We start from the raw sequence: 21833 nt of genomic DNA on the forward strand, positions 1-21833 counted from the left end.
GCCATCAGTGGAGACATCCACAGCTAAAACTCAAAAGTACCATCCTTACTGAAGGAATCTGAGCTCTCTATGATGTGAACAAGTATCCTGTTATGGCAAGTAGAATTGTGGCAATTTCCCCTAGACCTTTGCATAAATGTGTGGTAGAGCAAATTGCAAACATTGTGGCTCTTTATAGAAATGGTGAACATGAGGGAGTCACCTCCAACAGGCCCCTATGAATCATCTAGCATCAGAAATATTTTGCCCTTTTACTCTGAAGCTCCAGGAGGAGCATGATCAGCATTTGAATTGTTAGGACTAAACTCTAAAAATGTCATTGCCAGCATATATTTCATGGAAGTTGTATATAGTTTTTAAACACTGAAAAAGAGAGCAGTGCTTGCTTTTTCCCCAGCTGTGCTGGTGAGTGAGACCTTCATTTTAATTTTCATAACCAAATTTGCAGATGCTTTAATTTCACTGCTTAAAACATTTTCTTGAGTATTTTGACGACTTTTAAATCTAAGTATTGTTATATCTTGAGCAAAGTTGGCTTCATGTAGAATAATTTTCACTTTTCATATTGTTGGCTTTCTCTTCTTCTCTTCTAGTCTTTCCTCCCCAGAATCAAGGAACTTACCTGATCCAAGAATCTTTCCCCAATGTTGAAGTGATGCTGCACCTCAATAGAGAGTTCCAGTGGGGTGACTGTGTCACCAGTGTTTGACCTTAGAGCATTGCTGCCACAGCCTTTGAATTTAAAAGCCATTACGAAATGTCAGGAATTGCACTCAGCCCTGTGGCCAGTCATCAGCTTTGACCCTCACCCGTACAGTTTATTTGATGCTTTGAGATCTGTTACAATTTCCTTTTTCTACCTCATGTAACTTTCTTGCCATTGTAGGGTGGGAGTTCATGCCTAGTGATTCCCTTCACGTTGCAGTCATCTGTCATAGATCTTAAAAAATTACATATATGAATTTTGAACAATTTGCTTTATCTTAATTCTTTTGTTGTTTTTTTACAGACATAAAACTTATCTCTATTTTTTCAATTATAAAAATACCTATCCACTGAAAAAAGAAAGCAAAAGAATGAAGGAGGAAGAAAGGTTTCCTGGACCCGGGCAAGGGTCAGGTGCACCTGTGGCGCTCAGAACTTTCTCCTAAGAGTCAGCAGTTTATGAAGCATTGAGATGCTCTCAGAACAGCCCTCTTGAGTTGCTTCTTAACCAGTGATGGGGTGGAGGGGTTGATGGTCATCCAAGTTTCAGATTTCCGAAGTCATTCCCTAAATCATTCAGGGACATCAGGATCTTCCTGAGCCATCAGTTTTATGCTTTTACCATAGTGCTCCCTGCTGTCCTAGGGCTGGAAAAGTCTGTCCTGGGCATCCACAAACTTCCCCCAACAGTCCTTGAACTCCAAGCAGATCAAAACAGCCACCGGGATCCCGGCTGTCTGCATATGTCTCAGCCCCTGCTGCTATTTCCAACACCATGGAAGTACAGGTGGGAGACGAATTTCTGAAGGCTGAGGTGGGGGCCACCTTTGACAAAGGCAACCAGTTCTCAGGCACAGGTGGGGCAAGGACTCCACGTGACATAGCAGGTAATTTCGAAGCTCTGGGATTGGTCCAGTTGCCGCGACTTGATCTTGTCAATTGAGTAAATTTCTGCAGGCAGGTTTTTCTTGTTTTGAAGCAGTCTTTGGCGACTATGGGGCCTTCACTCAGCTTCAGGTGGTAGTACAAGGTCTTCCTCCAGTAGTAGGGTTGTGACCTGGTTCTGGCTGCCAAAATGACAGTAAAATATTTCTTCTTTTAGTGGATTTACTGTGGTTCGGACCCTGGGAGTCCCTGTGTTTGAATGAACCGAGTGCAGAGTGGCTTCGCTGACCTTCTTCACCTAGGAGAGTAGGAGCTAAGGTTTTGATGGGGGAGCTGAGGAAGATGTCTGCTAGGTATTATAATGAATTTGTTAGGTTTGTAGGTAAAATTTTCAGTGCTTAACGGGAAGAAGAAACATAGGACTTGCAATTCTTTGCCTCTCAGCATGAGCTTCCCTATCACTTCTGTATCTCAGGAGGCTCTCTGGCAGGAGGGGTCTCATGGGCCAGCCTCTCTCAGCACTTCTGAGGGATCTCCCAGATCTGTAGGGATGATGGGGGTGGACAGCACTGTTGGGGGAGAGGGAGCAGGAGGAAGTAGCATCTTGTCTAGGGGTGGAGGTGGGTTGCTCATGCCCTACCCTCCCTGAAGATGGAAATATTGTGTGCCAGTGTTAATTCCCAGCACTGGGAAGTGAATGAACTATCCAAGTCAACCGAAGAAAACAGTATCTTCCTAGGTTTCTGGACATCCGGCCAAACATGGCATGGGTGCTGATCTCCACAAGATCAAGGAGGTCTGGGATGGAACAAGGGAATTGGCCTCCTGCTCTGGGATGCCGTAGGGGGAGGGCCACAAAGAAAAAGTGCTCCACACAGAGGAAACCTCAAAAAGCATGGAGATGGGCAAATCCAGGAAATAAGCCATACTCTTGAAAGGGCTGGAACAAACAGGGGGAGGGATGAGAGGGAACCAGGGGCCAGCTGATGGTTGAAGAAAGAATTTGGTCTTCTGGATCTCCAGGTGATGGGGAGTCATGGATGAGTTATAAGCTGGAGAAGGAGGGGTGGATGAGATCTGAAGCTGGGTTTAAGAATGCCTGGCCCGTTCAGAGGAAACATGGAGACTAGCAAAAAGCGGAGTGGTGGTCTGAAAAGGGTAACTCTGTTGTCAGTTCACGGTACTCTGGGCAAAGTGAGAATACACAGGCCAGAGTTTCTAATGAGCCAACCATCCCAGTCCAGAGAGAGAAAGGGTGCAGCGTAATCCTAACACTCCCAGCTTTAGGAGTTCAAATCTAACATTCTTCTGGGTATACGCCAAGGTGACCATTTTCATGTTTCGTTTTGTTTTGTTTTTAAGATTTTATTTATTTATTTGACACCGAGCAAGTGTGTGTGCGCTCGCGGACGAGAGAGGGCGCACACGCGGGGGGTTGGGGAGGACCGCAGGCAGGGGGGAAGCAGGGTCCCTGCTGAGCAAGCAGTTCGATGTGGGGCCGTTCGATGTCAATCCCAGGACCCTGAGACCATGACCTGAGCTGAAGGCAGCTGCTTGACCGACGGAGCCACCTAGGCGCCCCCATTTTCTTGTTTTTCTATCAGTTTGTTTAATAAAATCAGATTGTGTTGTATTTCAGATCACACCTTTAATAATGATTATTATCATTACTACTACTGATCCTTGAATTTTACTATACTTTACATTTATTTAATATTTCAATGATCTTATTGCTATTTTAGCATATAGGCAGGGCTCTGATATGCCTGAATTTTAGTTATTACAGTTTACTAAAAGTAACACCAATTTCCTAATAATGTGTTCAATTTAAAATTACTTGGATATATCAACTGTGAGTAATTACATAATGTAGAAACATGTGCTAGCTCCTCCATCCACAAATTGTTACATGAATAATAGATGCACATCATGATCAGTGACAAATCACATGACTTGTTTCAGACTCTGTCAGATATTGGTCACTGCACATCTGTTATTCAATTCACATAAAAACAGAAAAGCATGTATCTGTATCGCCACCTTGTCTCCCAGGGACATTTTACAAAAATGGATAATCAAAAGAGAGATTAGACCAGTAAAGATGATGGTGCAGCAAAGAAAGAGAAGTGATATCCTCAGGAATAAAACTGTGCTTCGGCAGCACATATACTAAAAATAGGAATAAAACGGTGTGATCGGAAGGTAGGTGAGCATGGGAATGTGGGTACTGCCCTCTGGGAGACTTGAGATATGGAGCCAGAGGACATTAGCAAAGGTGAACTTAGCATAAATGAGGAAGGTGGTTGTGATGAAATATCCCAGAGGAAGTAATACTAGAGAGTAAATTTCATGTTGATAGAATTCTTGGAAGTGTTTCACAACACTGAAGGCACAAAAGATAAAACATCGAAAGCTGACCCAAACTTAGAAGGAAGGATGACAATTCAATAAGGCATTCATTGTTCCATATCATAAGTATCAAAACAGAGATGGGGAAACAAACACCATTCAATCTACCTTTTAGGAGGTTTTTTTTTTTTTTTTTTCCCAAAGAAACAGAACACTTCAGTTGTCAGTGTTTTGAACATTTTAATACAGCGTGTTCTAAGTAAATATTAGTTTTAGTCTTTCTTCATTCCCTGTAAATGTATAACTAAATGTATAAACAATAAGAGAGTTTTTAATATTTTGATAAAGGTTTTTAAAGGTCATGGAACTATTGTAATTCTTCCCACTGAAGTTTAAAATAGCTTTGCTTGGTTTAAGCTCACACCATCAATTTTATAATCTCAAGTGAGGACTGTTCATATGTTAAATGACACAGAGGAACTACTCATTTATTTACTTCAGTTAAATAGCCAGAAATGCATAAATAAAACAAATAAAAATAAAGAACAGCACTTCCCTTATATTTACTATTACTTATCGTAGTGTTCATAGTTTTTTGCAATCTGTCTTCAAATTACTTCTCTTTTTCTTCCCTAGAAGAACAGATCCATTTCTTTCAATTTATATTCGTATTATATCAGATTACCAAGAATGCTCAGGACTTGCCATATATATTTTTTTTTCATTTAATCCCCAGATTATTTCTCTGACATCATTATAACAGCCACAGTAGCGTCAATTTCTCTGAGTTTTCTAGACTGCTTCTTCCTAATCAAATGATTTTCTATTCAGTTCTTCTTCCATAAGAATGATTTTCTATCTTGGGCGCCTGGGTGGCTCAGATGGTTAAGCGTCTGCCTTCGGCTCAGGTCATGATCCCAGGGTCCTGGGATCGAGTCCAGCATCGGGCTCCCTGCTCCTTGGGAGACTGCTTCTCCCTCTGCTTCTCTCTCTCCCCGTCTCTCATGAATAAATAAGTAAAATCTTTAAAAAAAAAAGAATGATTTTTCTATCTCTATTATGGCACATTGTGTAATAGTAAGTCATATGTTAAGTCATATTCTGAGCTATTCGTACACTCCTGTTCTTCTTCTCATTTACTGGTGTCCCCCAGTACATACCGCAGTGGCAAAATCCAATAATATTTCAGTGTATTTTGTTTTTCCTTAAAATATTTTAAATTTTGGCTATTTTTTCACTCTGCCAACACACACATACACACACAGATTTTTAACTTTTGGTCAGTACTGCTGAGTCCTAAGTTTATTGAAATGCAACGTTTTGCTACTTTTATAGATTGGGGCCATTATTCAGTCCACCACAATATTAAATATACTATTTTTCACACTAGTCAATGAATTATTCTACTACTTTGCACTGAAACAATGTGAATCGATATGGAAAACAATTGTTTTGATACTCTGTGAACTAACAGATGAATCAGACTACTTTTAAAGAATTATAATTGATTATTCATTAATGTCTAGAGATAGCCTACGACTTTCTTATTCTGGTTAGAAAACCAATTAAAAAATCTTTATCAAAACCCTATTATCTCTGTAACCTCCATTGTCATTGAATAAAATGAATTTACTTATTCATCATTACAAAATACACTGCTTCTAAAATTTGAGTGAATATAGAAAGGCAAAGAGTTATTTTTAAATGTTAATAATTACATTTTGAGGACTGTGAAACTGATACAGATATATGATATTGATTTTATGTTCTTTGAAATAATGTTGAATTTCTCCTCTTCAGGTAAGCAACGGAGCCTCTTCTCCGTTCTGTTTTTGTTTGTGACAGACTCAAAAACTTTGCATGTTGCTTTCTTTCCTAGTACTTTTTTTTAAAGGTTTTATTTATTCATCTGAGACACAGAGATACAGAGAGAGAGAGAGAGAGCATGAACAGGGGGAGAGGCAGAGGGAGAGGAAGAAGCAGGCTCCCCACGGAGCCGGGAGCCCCCCGTGGGGCTGCATCCCAGGACCCTGGGATCATGACCTGAGCCGAAAGCAGACGTTTAAACATCTGAGCCACCCAGGCGCCCACCTAGTACATTTTTGTTATTTTGAGATTGTCATCAACAGTAAAATGTCTCAGTTTTCAGATTTGGAAATCCATGCACCTAACCCAAGAGAATTGTTTCATATAGACTGTTTACATTGACATTATTAATTTTTGCTCCTTTCCGGGCTGATGGTGCTCATTATCTAGGTTCTGCTGACGGCAACAGAGAAGGAACCCAGATGTCCCATGGTTTAGACAGTCACATAACCCCACCCTCATTGCTCCCTGCTGCCACAAGAGTGCCATTCTCTGAGAGCCTCATTGTCCACGGGTCTGAAGCCTCTCCAGTAACTTTCTTCTGAGAATAACTTTTATTTTTTTTTATTTAAAGATTTTATTTATTTGACAGAGAAAGACACAGCGAGAGAGGGAACACAAGCAGGGGGAGTAGGAGAGGGAGAAGCAGGCTTCCCTCAGAGCAGGGAGCCCGATGCGGGGCTCGATCCCAGGACGCTGGGATCATGACCTGAGCTTGAAGGCAGACGCTTAACGCCTGAGCCACTCAGGTGCCCTGAGAATAACTTTTGTTAGTCTTTTCTTAGAAGAGTGGTGACCTGACTCTGCAGGTTGAAGGAAGGTATCTGAGGATACAAATACTCCATATACGTACTTTCAATCCATCTTCCCGATTTTTGTTCTAAATTTAATTATCACCTCTCTTGGTGCTGGTTCTTCCAGATCTTGAGACTTTAAGAGACTCAAGGGAGAAGTCATTTTTTCCCCCAACATTATATTCCAAGTATTTAGTTTATAGTTTACTTCTAGTAAGCAAGGGACCCTCCCCTCCATCTATATTTTTCTTAAAAATTTTTTGAATTCTTTGGGGAAATATGAGTCTGTTTTCCTATTCTCTTTGTCTTGATGGGCTTATACCAGTTTATTTCTTTACTTTTTTACCATTAACTAACTGGTGCTTCTAGGGAAAAAATTCACGCCACTATGTTTAACCAGAAATTTAACTAGTACTTTTTTTTTCTTGTTACAATATTTTATTTGATTTTTTTATTTTGTCTTCATGTCTTATTCAGGCATTTGGGGAAAAAGTTAATTACTCTTAACTCAGGCAAAGCCAAAAGGGTTGTAGAATAAAGGTCAGAGAAATTTCAAGGAATTCAAACACAAGTACAGTTGACCTTCAAATAAACTGTAAGTCATCACCTTAATTCAGTAGTGAAGAGATGCATCAAGTAGCCAGGGGGGATTCATGGACCTTTGAATCACTCTTGAAGTTTTCCAGTTATGGGCAGCAGCACATACTGTGTGAGACAAATTATGTGTTTGTGTGGGTGGAGGTGTGCGAATGTATGTGAGTTTACCTGTTTTGATTAAGAGGTAAGAGAGGGATTTCAGAAACACCAGAGTTTAATCAGATTGTCTTTTTCATGTAATTGTTTTGAGGAATTGAAGGACTACACACAACCAATTTCTGTGATCACTTGACCTTGTGATGGCACCATCACTGTGTTTAGTCTTAGATTATTAAGGACAAGAATATGTGTCATTTTTAACTCTATTTTCATTTAATGAATTCTCTTTATATTGTTTTAAAGCCATTTTATCACCAAAAAAATTTATTTGAAATTTGAAACCAAATGTTTAACCAATTCAGTGTTTCTTAACATAATTTTATAAATATTTTAACATCATGTTCATAAGAATTTGCATGGTCTACATATTCAACAAAAATTTTAGGATCAATTTTAGCAATATTTCTTTTATCAATATCTGGCTCCTTTTTATTTTTTAATTAATTATTATTTTATATTTTATTTTTTGCTTTTATTATTTTGATTATTTTCATTATGAGTAAGTGAAAGTATAGAGCATATCATTCTTTTTTAAATCTTAAACATCATTTATCAGTTGTGTTTCAAGGTCTGCTTCTCCATAAGTTTTATGGAAAAATCATTACCAAATAAATAGTATATGATCTATCCTGCCTTTAATATTCCAAAGCATCCTGCACACTGCAGAGATCATGATCTGAGCCGAAATTAAGAGTTGGACACTTAACCAACTGAACCACCCAGGTGCCTCTTAATAATCTTCTTCAGCAGCCAAAATTTAACTTTTATTTTTAAATCATATATAATTCAAATCCATATCTATTGGTACAAAATTTGCAATAAAATATATTTAAAATATGAGGATAAATCAACTTTAAGGGAACTAGATAATGAAAAATAATAAGATTATATTTTTACCTTTAAATCACTGGGAATTTCACACTTACAGAGAGAAAGCCACTTCTAAAATGTCATAGACATGTATTTACTTCCAGGCATCCAGTGTAACAAAATGAATCAATTTCCATTTGTTCTGTGACAGGAAGAAAATAGTCAAGCAACCATGGAGACCATGTGTTTTGGAAGAATTTGATTTGTGGGCTCTTTCACACTGATAATGAATATGAGGTTTTATTCAATTTTATCTCAACTTTATTAGGAAAACAATACCCAAAATATGTATGTTGTGATCGGAATACTAAATTATATGTTGTCACTTAGATTTGTAATAGTCCAACAAGTTGTTTTACAGATGCACAAAAGACTTAGATGTCATATCTTTTTTGAAAAAGATTTATAAGCTGTTAAATTACTACACTGTGAATTATTTACAATAGTAATTTGATTAAGTTGAAGTATAGATAAAACATGTTAATATGAGGTTGATGTTTGATATAATTCATTCTAGCCTTATTTTGTTTCTACCTGTCGTCATAGTGCACATTTCTGATCTTCCCAAATGAATCAAGAATAATGAAGTCACTGCTTATGAAAACATTGTATATAAATAACTTCAATTACTTGAGAAGCAATTTATTGCTAGGGAACACAAAGTACCATATGAAAATTTGCAGAATGTGAACAATTGAAATTGTCATTAAAAACTTTTTTGCATGTATCACACACAAATTTACATAGAAAGAACAATCTGTTATAGTCTTTCTAAGGTATATAATACATTACATTTTGTGATATCTTATTTTATTTTATATATTTACTAAGAACTTTTAAAAAAGAATGCAATTCCATTTTAGTTTTCAAGCTATGAATAATTTTACAATTATTTATTAATAGCTATACTGTGTGAGTCTATAGGGGGGGAATGGGGAAAGAGAGAAAGAGAAGGGGGAGCACAAGGTGCTGTTATTTCATTTTAAGCTAAATCTGAAAAGCCACAAAGGTTTTATGATGTGTTTTTTGAGTTCAAAATGATCTTTATAAATTGGGGAGAACCTATTACAACTATCTAATCTCTGCCATCTTTCTTCATTTTGGTTACTGACAAAGAATCCAAGACAAAGGAGCAATGTGGCAGGAAAAGGTAAGATGCATACTAAGACACATGCTTTGAATAGTTAAATCATTATTAGTAGTACTATGAACAAGAATAATTCTGAAAATGGTGCAGGTGAGTATTACTGGTTTAAATGAAATGCTTTATTTCAAACATTCAGAGAAATTGGCAGTAGGGGGTAAGAACAGATTCCTATGAGTCGGGACTTCCCCTGTAATGTCATTGTCAATAAGTCTCATTCAAAAAAGCAAATGTAGGAGTCATGCTGAACAGCGTTTGCTTTTAGGTATTGATTTTTAGATCTATTCCTTCATCATTTTAGGATAAGATGAAATCAAAACTTCTTTGATATCAACTTTGGGATTGAAATATTAAAATGAAGACTACACAACGGAATTGTTAAGGCTTAAAGCTATAAAGTAGGATAACATTTTAGTTAATGACAATTTTGCCTCAGAACATCTTGGAGGCACTGGTGCTGGACTTACTCTAACACGGTAAACAACTAGAAAACTGGAACAAATATGTAAGGCAAATCTTTTTTAGACATAGGAAAACAGGTAGTGTATAACTCTGAAACTTGATAGAAGGGAGACAAATAAGGAGAGCCTTACCTTCAGTCTGGCTTTCAACATTAATGTACTCAGAACTGTGGCCAAAGAATGTAAGTCAAGCAGAGATAGAGGTAGTTTTTCTGAGCTGAGGACACAACAATTGGAGTTCAGTTTTCAAAAGCAGTTGTAATTTGCAAAATATGTTACTGGAAAATAGGAGGCTCTTCCAAAATTTGGCCCAGAAGTCTTCATGAGAATTTCCTGTATGTGTTTGACCAAGAGTTGGTCTGGGCAAGTGAAGGATGAGAAGTTTAAGGTCTTGATGGGCGTAACCACTGTGATGTTTAAAGCAAAATGGGAATATAAGTAGTTATGCATTCCTTCAACATGCTGGAGTTTGTCTGTCCTGAGTGGAAACATCACTGAACACCTTAGACATTCATTTGTGACTCCAGAAAGCCTATGTTTCAATAGTAAGGACCATGCTCTAAAGTCAGGAAATATCCTAACACTAAGGGAAAATTCTAACCAGACCCAATCTAATCAATTAGAGCTAAGCAAGAAGATAGGGTCTGCTTTTATCATGCTGGGCACACTAATCATCCTCTATTCAGTTCAATACAGATTAAACCATCTCCATAGAAACAGCAGGAAGATATTTTGAAAGGAAGATATAATGTAATCAACACATAGTAAAAATGTGGATACTATCCAATGACCTGTATTTCAGCTGAGGGCACATTTTTTGGTCCTCTTTTCCAAAAAATCTCCTAATCAGAAAAAATATATTAATTTTAAAATTATTCAAAAACAGGATATTTGACCTTATTTAAGCTTCAAAACCATTCAGTTTCATAGATTTGAATCCAACAATAGGCTGCTACATTTAATAATATAATTGAACCAGTTGAATATATTTTGATTTTTACCTAATATAACAATAAGTTATTTAGATTTATTTATTTAATCAGTCATGCATTATTCTGAATTATAGATGACTTCTAAAGTATTAAATTAAAATAAGAAATCTCACCTTGTAAGCAGAATTTGGAAATTACTATGATCAAGGTCTTTTGAAGGGAGGAATATTGAAAACCTGGAGATATAATCAGGGATTACACATAAGCTACTGGATATTGGGAATTGAAGTAGTTAAAATTCTGCTGCTAGTCACAGACTAAAATTTGGATTCACTACTCTCCATCATTAAATATTCCTATAGAAAAGCTATCATATATGAGACCTCCACAGTATAAGAATGATTATAAAAACACTGAACCAGAAAATTAAAAGAATATACTTAAATTGATGATATAAAAATATGTAAGTCTGGTATTTTGACAAGTGTAGTATTTGGGAATTAAATTGAAAGTATTCCTAGTGTTTTTTTTTAATTCAAGTATAATTAACATAAGTGTTATATTAGTTTCAGGTGTACGATATAATGATTCAACAATCTATACATTACTTAGTGCTCATCATGATAAGATAATCCCCTTCACCCATTTCACCCAGCCCCCCACCCACCTCCCATCTGGCAACCACCAGTTTGGTCTCTGTATTTAAGATCTGTAAGAGTTGTAAGAGTTTTTTCCTTACCTCTTTTTTCTCTTCCTTTGTTCATTTGGTTTATTTCTTAAATTCCCCATCAGAGTGAAATCATATGGCATTTGTCTTTCTCTGATTGACTTATTTCACTAAGCATTGTACCTTAATGTTTGTTTAAGTTATGTTTTTTGCTTATGTATTTTAGAATATACAATGATTCAAATTGATCTATCTTCAAGAGAATAAAGTCTAATCTCAAGTAACAAAACTTAAATGTAAAAATTTATACAAGAAAATGATTAAGTTAAATTTTATCAAGTAGATTCCATTATTAGTATCATCATGAGCTATAATCATGACAAAAATAAATGATTTATTTGCAACAACACATACACACACACACACTATATCTTCCTTGCAATATCCTCTTTATCTTCTAAGAGTTTACATATTGTTTATGTACTTTGTTTTAATGAACCTGGACTCTTTAATAAGTCCCTGACTTTTTTCTTCATAGCCTCATTTTTTATTTACCACACATTTCATCTACCTCATTTATAATGATGATCTTCATTGATAGGAGTTTTTTAAATCCCTGAAATTACTCAGGCTCTTCTTCATTGCTTCTTGATGGTGAAAGTGGTACCCTAGTGTCAGGCAGGAAATTAGACATGTCTTTGATGGCTATACATGAGCAGCTAGGAATATTCCAATGTTTATTAAAAGTTTATTAATAAATAGTTAGTATGGTTGTGTTCCAGTACATATGGACACTGAAATTTGAATTTCATATAATGTTCACTTTGCACAAAAAGAATTATTCTTCTTTTGACTTTTTCATCCATTTAAAAATGTAAAAGAAATATATTTAGCTCAGGGCTTGTGCAAACAGGGAGCGGGCTGGATATTGCAGTCTGTATTTTGGCAATCCGTGGTATAGACAGGCTATCATTTTATATTTGAAACATCAGAGAATGCTTTTGAACTTAAGAGCTACTAAACTGAGACATTCCTGGTGAGAGAGAATTACAGTTTCTAGCACAGAATGGGGACTTAAAAATTAATTATTGACTAAGTGAATAGAGGTGGGGGAAATAGGAAATGATTGTTTTAGAATGAAGGATTTGCTACTTAAAAATCTACAAAGGGGCGCCTGGGTGGCTCAGTCGGTTAACCTTCGGCTGAGGTCATGATCCCAGGGTCCGGGGATCGAGCCCTGCGTAGGGCTCCCTGCTCAGCGGGGAGTCTGCATCTCCCTCTCCCTCTTTCCGCTGCTCTGCCTTCTTGTGCTCTTTCTCTATCTCTCTGTCAAATAAATAAATATAATCTTAGAAAATAAAAAAATAAAAATCTACAACAAAAATAAACCATGAAGTTTTGGAGAGAACAAAGTGCATCTAGTGAGGCTGGCTTGAAGACCATGAAATGTAGAAAAGGAAGTATGTGATATCGAGAGACTCACTTCAAAGTTTCACCTGAGGTCTCCTCCTTTGCAGAAATGAGTAATAACATTCTTCTTTCAGCATTGTTTATATAGTTAAATGAGATTATTGATACAGACCTGCTACATGGGAAGAAAGCTTACTTTTATTCTTTATATTCTTTTAGCTTATTTTCCAAGACTGTGCCTAATTAAATATTTCATTTTGACTTTATAAAATTTAATTATTTATCTTGGTAATCAGTGTTTTCAAATTAATGTGGTTAAATTCCAAACGTACTATTTCATCAAATTGGCCAGTTTGATTTCATCATGAGGTTTATTTTATAATTTTTACAAATTTGTGAAAGTTGTCGGTACTATTGTTATAGTTTAGGTAAACTGAATTAAAACCTTGTGTTATTTTGTTTTGTCCTGCTTTGTTTTTAGTTGGTAAGGACAGGAAGAGATTTAAATATTGCTACTTATACTCTGTTCTTAAATTAGTTTTCTTTTTCCATTAATTTACTCAACAAATATTTGCTGAGGGTATAATCACATGCAGCAATTATCTCTATATTATAACTTCAAAAGATAGGAACTACTCTTCCCTTAAGAACAAATCCAAAGTATGATTAACTGCCTTAACAAGAGAGGCACAATTCTTCACTGCCCTTCAAATAATTAAGAATGGATTATTTACTCCACTGTTAAATAGATGGCCAAATGAACACATATCACCTCCCCCTTTCCTGCTATATGTACTTAGTGCCGAGCACACAGCTCAGTGAGCTATCAGATATTATAGTGCTATTTTCTTCTTTAATGCTATGTTTGACCTCTACATATGTAATACTATTCAGGATGCTCTCATTAAGGTCAATTTGTCATACGGACAGTGAACTTAAATGAAAATTCTGTCCACTCAGTATAAGAAGAACTGCTTTTACAAAAGTTTCACTTGTTAAATGAGATTTAATTCATTAGATCTGAGGTAATGTTGCTAATGGATTCAGTTAGGACATATTACCCTATGCATTTTGATTGTCATCAAAATTGTCTAACATTCCCTCTTGGCTCCATTCCACTGACATGTGTGGCCTTTGGAATATCATGGAAGGAAGCTCCAGGTCACTCATTTATAAAATGGCAGCATAAAGATCTATAGGCCTCACATAAATTCAACATTAATAATTATCAAATTTTTGTAAAATGTTAGGTAATACCATTTAGCCTTGAGATTAGTGTTCTATATTTCCGAGCAATATGCAAATTATCCTTGTGACCTTAAATCATTACTAGAAACTGAGTCAGAAATAGAGTTTAAACCTTTTCTTTGGTTTATTTTCCCTTATATAGCAAGAAAAAGAACTATTAAATAAAAATCATTAGAAAGCAAATCAAAGTTAATAAAATTTTGAAACTTTTCTAACATAATCAGCAACTCAACAAATACGGATTGCACACGAATACAAGGTTTTATGCTAGTTCAGGGGAAAAAATAAGATATTTTCCATGCTAAAGTAAGTGATCTATAATTGCCAAATTATTTTTAGTATTATCAATAACTAAGGTAAAAAATTGTGTCAAAGCCATCTGAAAAAATATGGTGATAATCTATTTTAGTTTTTATCATTGTTGTTATTCTTGATAAAAAACTTTTTAAAAACATTTCAGGGGCGTATGGGTGGCTCAGTTGGTTAAGCGACTGCCTTCGGCTCAGGTCATGATCCTGGAGTCCGGGGATCGAGTCCCGCATCAGGCTCCCTGCTCAGCGGGGAGACTGCTTCTCCCTCTGACCCTCTTCCCTCTCGTGCTTTCTATCTCTCATTCTCTCTCTCTCAAATAAATAAATAAATAAATAAAAATCTTAAAAAAAAAAAAAATTTCAGGAGCACCTGGGTGGCTCAGTCGTTAAGCGTCTGCCTTCGGCTCAGGTCATGATCCCCATATAGAGTGAGAAAAAAAGACCGTGTTTGTGGCTTAGGCAAATATTTAGACGTTTGAAGAAAAGAAGGGCTTTTATGTGGTGTAGGGACAGGTTCAAGAAAATAATATATGCAGTAAGCTTTTAATAAACTACAGTGTGAATCTGACATTCATATCTAATTCTTCCTAAGCAAAAACCAGGTGGAAAAACTAAACCAGAAGGTTAAGGAAAATGTCCATGTCCTGATAAAACTTAGATATTGTTTTATTTTATTTTTTTGCTCATGGCAAGTACACTTTTTCTCTAGTTTCTTTATCATTCTGTCTACCAAACTTTGAATATAGAACATTAATAAATTACTTTCACATATTTAATATTTTCTTTATATTTCAGAAGTGAGGAAGGTGCTTTTCTCCATAAAATATTTTCTAAAATGGTTATTAAAGAAGTGGTGAGCTGATACCTGCATAGCTACGCATTGGTTTTCTGTACAAACATATCTGAGCTCTTACATATAGACTGAAACAAACAAAACCTATTAAGGTCAGGCAGGTGGATAGTCTTATCACTAAAAATTTCCAAATAAAATAATTTCCAGTGTTAAAATTCATAAGGAAAAGAAATCACTTTCATCATTGCTAAAGAAGAAAAGGCCCTCCTTTAACATACTTACTACATATAGTTTTATACGAGTGACTCAGTACAGCTTATTACGGCTGATCACCATTAAAGAATGATTTTTATAGTGTTCCACTTTTGCTTTGTATTAAAATTAAGCAGAACTGTCAAATATTAATAATAATAACAATGATAGTAATAATGAAAGAAGAGGAGGAGGAGGAAATAAGGGACCTTATTTTTATTTTTTAAAAGATTTTATTTATTTGACAGAGAGAGACACAGCGAGAGCAGGAACATAAGCAGGGGGAGCAGGAGAAGGGGAAGCAGGTTTCCCATGGAGCATGGAGCCTGATGCGGGACTCGATCCCAGGACTCCGGGATCATGACCTGAGCCGAAGGCAGACGCTTAACGACTGAGCCACCCAGGCAGCCTGGGACCTTATTTTTAGTAAGGAAGGATCATTTTAGCCCAAGTTATATTTGTATCACTAATGCACATTTACAAAGAAGAATATTGTGCTGCACGTTGTGTTCTCTGGAGGGAATCATATTTTCAAGGAGCCTGGGAATCTTGGTAAAACACATGAAAATTCAGAAAATTTATAAACAATACTACAACTTACTTTTTTCTAGTTTTCCTCTCAGATGTTTTATGAAGCAAATAATCAGGACATATTAACCTTCATCTATCTCTCATATTCTTTTCATTTTTTAAAAACCTCTCATTCTTATCCAATGGACCACACAGTGCTCCTTCAGTCACAACTTCTAATGCAGTTACGTTTTATAGCTTTGGCCATAATTTTAAATTTAATTTCTAATTTAGATGTGGTCAAGGTTCTCACCTTTGCTCTGATCCCAAGTTCTTATCTCTTTAAACAGGAAGGGAATTAAGATGAGAAAGCAATCACCTCTGTGCCTCCACATAATTCGTTCCCCTTCTTCACCCCGTGGCAATCACAGCAGTGGGTGAACAGAGGTGCAAACAGGGAGCATAGGGTAGAGGTATTGTGGTCCATTCTAACAGCACAGTCTCCCTGGATTTTGTGTTGAGTGTGTCAGATATTTACCAAAGAGCAGAGCAATCTCTTGATAACCACCAGGATCCACATATAAGATGTAATAAGAAACAACCACATTGTTAATCTATATAAAGATAACTCAAAATGTAATAAAGCTGTGTTGAGAGATAATCTGTGTTTATCAAGAAATCCTCTCACTTTCAAAAATATTATACAAAATGTATCACACACAAATATTATAGTTAGAATATATTTATAATATAAAAAGTTATCTTAAAACAAATACTGATGGCCACACTGCCCAGCTTGAAAATTTGAACCTATATAGTACCTTGAAAATCCTCTAACCAGAGTTGTGATTTTTTTATATTAACCATCTCTTTGATTTCCTTTGCAATTTAGGCATTTGTCTGTTGCAATAATATATATGTATTATATATATATATATATATATATATATATATAAAACATTTTCTTGGCTTGAACTTTATACAATTCATAGAAAACTATGTGCTCTCTTCAGTGCATTTCATTTATTTGGCCCAATATTACACACCTATGACCTATCCAAATTGATATATGTAGTCATTGTATATTTGTTTTCAGTGATGTCTTTTACTATTTTATAAGGATATACATGATTTATTTCTCCTTTGTTCTATTGATGGACAGTTCCTGGGAAAATATTCAAAATATTTGATAACAAGTGGTGCATAAAAACTGAATAATCAAAATAGAATCATAACCACTCTGAACAAATTATAACTTAAAAGAAACAGCCATATCAGTGCATCTCAGCCAAATTCCAAGTCTTTGGATGGCTTCTTTTCCCTTCTTACTAAAAATAAATTTGATATGAAAATATCTGAACATTTACCTTGGTGCAAATGCACTGACATTTTTTTTTTTAAGAAATACACCTAGTAGTAAAATTGCCAAGTCGTTGAATAGGCACATGACTTTTCTTATTAAATAATACCAAATTGCTCACGGTGTCGTGTCATTTTCATGTCATCAGCAGTCTATGTGAGATCCCAGTAATCCACTTGCACTGGCTCTTGTATGCATCTTAAGTATTCCAGTCTGGTGGAGGTAAGGTTAAAAAAGAAAACCAAAAAAACAAAACAAAAAAAAAATTGCCACATCAAGCCTGGTAAACTGTACATAACCTAGATTTCAATAAAGCTTGATCTAATAATATAATAGGATTAGTGATAGGACAGGTTTTGTTCTTCATGAGGAAAAATGGGGCACTTAAATATCTGAAAGGCTAGTGAAGCAAAATATAACAGGAAGTACTAGTTGTACCCCACATCCATTTTCCCCTATTTTTGGGTGCCAAATTTTATGTGCACACGTTAACATCCAGCTCCAGATAATAATTCTTCGTCCTCTAACAGTTTAGTGAAGTCAAGTAATTAACTTTGGGCAATGAAATGTAAATGGTAATGGTGTGGATTATTTCTGGGTCATCTCCTTACAGATAAAGACACATGTTCTTGATTTTACAGTTTTCTTTCATACTGTCTGGTAAATTGTGATATTAGAGCAAATTTGGGAGTTTGGGTTTGAAGACAGCAGCACCACCATCATCCCCTCAAAGCTGAAAACCTTGTTCTAGTATTTTCCTGAGTGAAAATAAACTCCTATTTAAGTTAGTGTATTTGATGATCTACTTGTCATGGCAGCTTCGTTTGTAACCTGCCTAATGCACTTGATAAAATATTTTCTCCTATGCATGCCTGTATTTTCAAATTAAATAAAACCTAGCGTTAAAAAGAAATCTATCTTTCTGTCTAAATATTTGCATATATACTAAAAAAGAATAAATATGGGTGATGTGCATAGTACATAAACCTATTTAACAATACAAAGTAAGAATCACTAACCATGTTATGAGTTATTTCCAGATATGCACTCTAGCTAGAATATTAAAGAAATACAATGAATCAGGGCTCAACACAATATTTTTTATTTTTGTTTTGGCTATATTTCAGAAAAATATTTTAGGATTATATCTCTACCTATATGACCTGAGTTTCGTTCATTTTCTAACATTTTTTTTACCCATAAATTACAATTAGTTTACATTGAGATTTCTTTTAAAATAAAGAGATTGTAATTTATAATTCACAAAAATTTGGTTAAATGAGTTACTAAATATCTCATGCTGAAACAATATTTATTTAACTCTTACTACTTTGAAATAATAAAAGAACATACCAGTGGGTTTTCCTTAAATTGTCATGAAATTTTAGTTGCCATGGACAATATAATTCCTTAAATTGTGTTATATTGCAAATGCAGTTACCAGTAAGTTGACAATATAAAGTTCTATTTTGTAACATCCTTCTCACAAACATTCAAGGTTGGGAAGAAATAAATACATTTTAATAATATTTTAGTATTAAATCAATCACCAAGTTTCAAGATATAAGTCTAAAAGATTTGTGTGTATTTCTTCATATTGACCTGCAAGTTTCTACTTCCTTAAAATACAAAAAGACATAGTTGAATTTTTTAAATTTTAGGTGTGGAAGAAACACAGGACTTCAGTCCTCCATTTATAGGGATGCAAATGGAATTTTTTGTAAGTTATAAAAACATCGTCTCCTTCCACATAATGGTGGGGGCAGAAGTAGGTCCAAAAGCCATGCATTTGGCTTTCAACTAAAGATAATCTTCTTTAATTAAATCTTTATTTCTTATTTATCTACCTTTACATATGTTCTTTGTAATGTTTGTTTTTTTTCAGTGAGCAAATTCTTTTTTTATTATTTTCAAAATACACGCTAGCAACGTTAACTTGTAATGTGTGATATTGAAGCTTTTTGTAATTCTCAAAGCATGTGAGAGAGCTCCCAGCTTTTGGAAGATTGTATCAGTAAATGCATTTAAATGTTAGGTAATATAGCTGACGCTGCTTTTCCAGTACACAAGCCTTCAAAGTAAAAACTGAAGTTTGGTTATGGTACATCTATGCATTTCAATAAGAGCACTTTGCCATGATTTTTCAAAGTATTACTCAACTTTAATTTTTACAGACTGTGGTTAAAAATCATAGCAAAATAATTCATTAATTTTTGTTATTTAGATATGGCCACTGACACATGTTAAAGATCTGATTCTAGTCACTATGCATGGGAGAAACTCAAAGAAAAAGAAACTGAACTTCTTTTCCTCCCTTTACTAAAATTAGTATTCAGAAGGAAAAAATCCAACTTCTTTGAACATGCAGGTCAGGTCTAATGCAGATTTCCTATTAACTGTAGTCTCCTGGGGTTTGTATGCATTATATATGAAGTGAACAAACTAGCTATTACTATTACCTCAACCACAAAGGAATAAAACTAGTGAATATTTTTCCTTTTCTTTCTTACCTTTAAAGGTCTCTTTCATTTCATTTTTACTGCTTAGTGGTTTATGTGTCACTGATTGAAAAGTAATTCAAAATAAACCTAAAAGTGTTAGAATTCAAAAGAACCAGAATTTAATTCTTCTGATGCTACAGTGAATACTTTGTTCACATTTAGAAGTATAATAGTGTGTTTATGTAGATTTTCAAATAACATCCCCCTGAACATTATCAGGAAATGCAGTGTTGTTGTTTTTCTTTTTTTTTTTTGCAAATGGAATCAGAGAAATATTCTTAATTTGCAAGAGACAAAAAAAAATTCTACATAATAAAAGCCTGAAAGGTATGTGCCAGTTGTGGGGAGGGTAGGGAAGGGAGGACAGGTGTGAAGTTTACAGATGGAGCGGTGAGAAGAGTATCTTACTGAGCACAGAATGACTGCAACTCTTCATAAAGGTAGGCTAATTATGTGAACATAAACTTTTGGAAACACTGTGTTTAACATCAATATATTTGACCTTCATATAAAATTACTCGCATGTCGATAAACATGATAAGGAATGAGTTTCAGCATTCTGGAGGACTGTTTTGATAAAGTAATAAAAACATACATTTCTTTATGATCACCTTTCCAAAAAAAAGAAAAAAGAAAAGGAAATCATGCATAGTTGTAATATTGTCCTAAATCTAACTAAAGGTAAATATGATCTGAGGATTTGGTAGGTTTTTGGTCACAGTGCTCATCTTTTTATTCATATTAGTTATAAAAGCTATACTGGACTCAGAAATGAAAGCACTCAAGCATTTGATAGGCTTCCCTTGATTATGGGAAAGATGTGGTCTTATGGACAATGACTAAAAGCTTCCAAAGTGGAGTCTGCTGTATGTATGATCATACTGATGCAGTACATTAAATATTACTAAGATTCAGGTAGGTGCATGGTAACATAGTGCTTTTTTTTAATTAATAAACTTTATTTTAGTAAACCGTTTTAGTTTCACAGCAAAATAGAGCAGAAAATACAGAGTTCCCATCTACTCCCTGTCTCCAGTACACAATACTCCCACTCTTGGCATTTCACATCATAATGGTACATTTGTAACAATCGAACCATTCCCATTACACACATGTTACACCACGGTAGTTGTCCCACAGTTTTGGAGTGTTCTATTCTGTTATTTTTTCAGTCTTTTTTTCAGTTTGGGAAGTTTCTATTGTCATACCCTCAAGCTCCAGATTCCTTCTCCTGTTGTGTCTAGTCTACTAAAGAGCATTCTGCTTTTCTGTTGCTTCATTTTATACCTCTAGCATTTATTTTCATCTTTCCCCCCTTAGAATTCTTATCTCTCTGCTTACAATACCCTGTCTTTTCTTGCATGTTGTCCACTTTTTCCATTAAAGTCCTTAATATGTTAATCATAGGTTTTTAAAAGTTCCTGTATTCCCATATCTGACTCTGCTTCTGCTGCTTGTTAAGTCTCTGTAAACTGTGTTTTTGCCTTTTAGGATCCTTAAAACTTTGTTGCAAGGTGGACATAAAGTACTGCATGAAAAGAACTGCAGTAAAAAGGTCTTTGGTGATGAAAGGGCAACATGTGCGGAGATGGGGAGGTGTTCTATGGTCCTGATAGTCTCAGTCTTCTGGTGAGCCTTTGCCCCCAGACTGGTATCTTCACCAGGGCCTCTCAGGTTTTTCCTGCTTAGGTAGGACAGGATGCCTAAAGGGGGGTGGTGCTGGGTACTTCCCTTCCCAAATGTAGGTTAGGCTCTGATAAAATATTTTCTCCAGAGATCAGGCCTTGTTAAGAAGAACAGAATGCTCTAGATTATGTATTTCAAAATTAGTCTTTTTCCCTCCCTTTGCCAAATGCCAGAGGATTTCCCCCCCCGCCCCCGATAGTCACTGGGAAAATCTAGTAAAGCACTTGAGGTAAAACTCCGCCACTCATGATAAAATCCCATTGTAGTTTTTATCTCTCAGGCTTGTCCACATGGAGCCTTCAGCAGTTTGTCAACTGCAGGTTAGGTTTTCCT

The 21833-nt window shown here is 35.4% G+C and overlaps 1 pseudogene; it reads right to left on the minus strand.

The window, feature by feature from the left end:
* Positions 1–1240: 1240 nt before the first annotated feature.
* On the minus strand, positions 1241–20338 carry LOC113920486 (annotated as a pseudogene).
* Positions 20339–21833: the final 1495 nt, after the last annotated feature.

Source organism: Zalophus californianus, chromosome 3, assembly GCF_009762305.2.
Source record: "Zalophus californianus isolate mZalCal1 chromosome 3, mZalCal1.pri.v2, whole genome shotgun sequence".
NCBI lineage: Eukaryota > Metazoa > Chordata > Mammalia > Carnivora > Otariidae > Zalophus > Zalophus californianus.